The 2,853-nt window shown below is 35.3% G+C and overlaps 1 long non-coding RNA gene across 1 annotated transcript; it reads left to right on the forward strand.

The window, feature by feature from the left end:
* Positions 1–1,208: 1,208 nt before the first annotated feature.
* LOC138104611 (uncharacterized) lies at positions 1,209–2,621 on the forward strand. The gene is made up of 3 exons (XR_011148159.1): positions 1,209–1,296; positions 1,685–1,818; positions 2,065–2,621. It is a non-coding gene; the product is annotated as an uncharacterized lncRNA (long non-coding RNA).
* The last annotated feature ends 232 nt before the right edge of the window (positions 2,622–2,853 follow it).

Genomic DNA, 2,853 nt, shown 5'->3' on the forward strand with positions numbered 1-2,853 from the left:
CTCAAATACATTTTTCAAATATTTTGTCAGAAAAAGCACAAGAAAGGAAGACATGAAAAGAATTTGAAATTCTCATATCCCAAACTAATAACAAAATAAGAATGTTCCATTATGTCTACTACATATATGGCTTTGTGTAAATTAACTCCTGAAAACAATGTGTATTTGATCCTGAAAATCATCTGTGTTATGATATAACAAAGGTATCTTTGAGAAAATATTTCACTAATAGTTCTTTATGGTAAAAAATCTCTTTTAAAAGCCAAGCATTACATAATTATTAATTCCAGGTTTTAACAAAAGAAATCATAGACTAGAATAATTCAAATTCAGTCACAGAAGGTTTGACAGATCAAGGTATTAGGAATGAGCACATATGTTAACCTGAAACAGCTTTTTCAGGAAATGCAGTCTGTTGGTCAGCAATAAAATAATTTGTGAAAGCTTGAAATAATATTGCATTTAAAAACTGCTCAAGAGAAACTAAAGAAGGAACATACACAAAATAACATTCAGAGCAATGAGAGACTCTCGAAGCCTACCAAACTGCATCTCATCCAAAATCTCATCCCATCCAAAGTCACTGGATAGGAGACAGGTCTGCATCATCCACAAGCTGTAGATGGTGACCAAAAGGCAGGTGTCTCTGACCTGCAAAGCAAACATGATCCAAATCTTTTCAAGGAATAAATAGCAGGAAACAAAAAAAAAAAATGTTTGAGAAAGTATTTCTGTGCAGCTGTTTATATTAAATTCAAAGGAAAGTAATCAGAATTTTACATTGATATGAAAATGTATCAGCAATCACAATGGGCCAATTTGACTTTTCTCCCCAAATGTTCACTTAAATACTGTAGCAATCTCAGGCTGTTCAGTACTTCTTCAAAGAGAGCTGAACCTTCTAATTCACAAATAACCATTTAAGTAAACAGAGCATAAGTGACTATACCTATTTTGCTGAAAAACAAGATCAGGAAAAATTTCTAAAGCTCATTTCTTTGTTTTCTTATTCACCTGTTACTATTTCGTCTTCTTTCCCTTTTCCCAAGTGTAAATTATATTTAGACTAGCATACCAACATGTAATTACATGTATTTTCATTATCTCGTAATTTGGCTTGGGAATCTACACTGTATGCACAAAATGCTGATTGCCTGCAGCTGCGGACAAATGATTATTTAGATAAGCAAGCAAGTTGATGAGATGAACCAGAAACTTGGAGGAAAGTCACTCTCAGTCTTGGTGCCTGGAGGAACAGCTCAAACCCTTGAGGTGCATTGGGACTAAAGGGTCCAGGTAAACTCAGCTATTGTTTTTGTTTTGGCATTAGCCAGTAACAGTATACAATGTCCTTGACTGCTTACAGTATACATACTTACTTCTAAATGCTTCTGTGATTTAAACTGTGGCCAAGTTTTAGGGATAAGGCTGTGAATAACAAAGTACTACTGAATGACATTTATTTTAACCAACTTTACTAAACATCACACCCCCGGTCCTCATTTTTTCACAGCTCACTGTTTATTTAAAAAGTGGTATCTTTCAGACGAAAAAAAAGAAAAAAAAGAAAAAAAAAAAAAAGGCAGCCAAGAAAAATTGAAAGCTATGATAATGGTAATTTCACAAAGCTTTCTAAATGAGAAAATACATGCCTGCAATTAATTGTAATACCTGTGTTTTTCAGGTGCAAAAAAACTAACAAACCCCAAACAACCAAAAAAACCCTGAATCAAAAGAAAAATGAAAAAAAAAGTTATCTCCTGAAGAACCAACCTTTCCAGGTACTTCAAACACTATGAGCAACATGGAAAACTGATGGTAAGGAAAAAACCTAAACACTTTTAACACCCTCACTACTTTCCCAAGCACGTGAGTATCTTAAAGCCTCCAAAAACTCAGCCTGTCCCTATTATCTTGACAAATCAAGAAATACCAAGTACACAATTGCAGTGTTTTAGCGGCAGTAAAACACCTTCTTTACAACAAACAATACAGAAGTGAATTATTTGAAACTAACAGGGTGGGCCTGACAGCATCTGAGGTGTCTGCTGTAACACCCCCCAGGTCCTGTGCAGCCTCCTGACACAGCTGGCCCCAGGGCTGCTGCTCCAAACCTCCAGCCACTGCTTTTCTGCCTCTGCATTCAGGGGAGTGCTGCTGCTCCACCCCATGCTCTGCTCCAAGTGATTGCTGCAACAGCCTCCTGCCCCAGGGAGCCAAAATAAGAAGATGCTTCACTGTGGGTCCAGTTGAAACACAGTATTTTGTAGTGAGACCTGTTAAACTAATTTGTAATGGCAAAACCAAAATGGAAACAAGCATATACGCACTTTCAAAAGAGGACTTTAATTTCATGAGCCATTATATCTTAAAGATAACAAAAAGACTGTATGTTTAGGAGATATTTTTTCTGCCTTCAAACAGGGAAACATGTTGGAAGAGATGGCCTGTCAATCTTATTTTCTACAAATTGTTTTCTTTTGAAGCAAAATACTTTTCATGTAGTAAATAATGCCAAACATTACTGTAAATCCTATATTTTCTTTCAGTTTTGATTAATTCCTATTCTGGAAACACATCTGTAACAGAAAATTTGAAAATAAAAGCTCATCTGACCTTCACCTGTGTAACATAGCTAGGTTTTAGATAGTATTTGAAGATGAAAATCACTGTAGTAACTCCAGGTATATCAGATATATATAGTTCACATGAAAAATAACTGAACACAAGAAGCCTTCTATTCTCCTTTTTCTTTTTTTTTTTTTTCCAGGATGCAGGCGATTTTATTAGGTCAAGTATGTGGTTTTCGTTTTTTTTTATGGGGCAGAAAATCATTTCAGTGTTGGCATCCTA

Source organism: Aphelocoma coerulescens, chromosome 1A (assembly GCF_041296385.1).
Source record: "Aphelocoma coerulescens isolate FSJ_1873_10779 chromosome 1A, UR_Acoe_1.0, whole genome shotgun sequence".
Taxonomy (NCBI): Eukaryota; Metazoa; Chordata; class Aves; order Passeriformes; family Corvidae; genus Aphelocoma; species Aphelocoma coerulescens.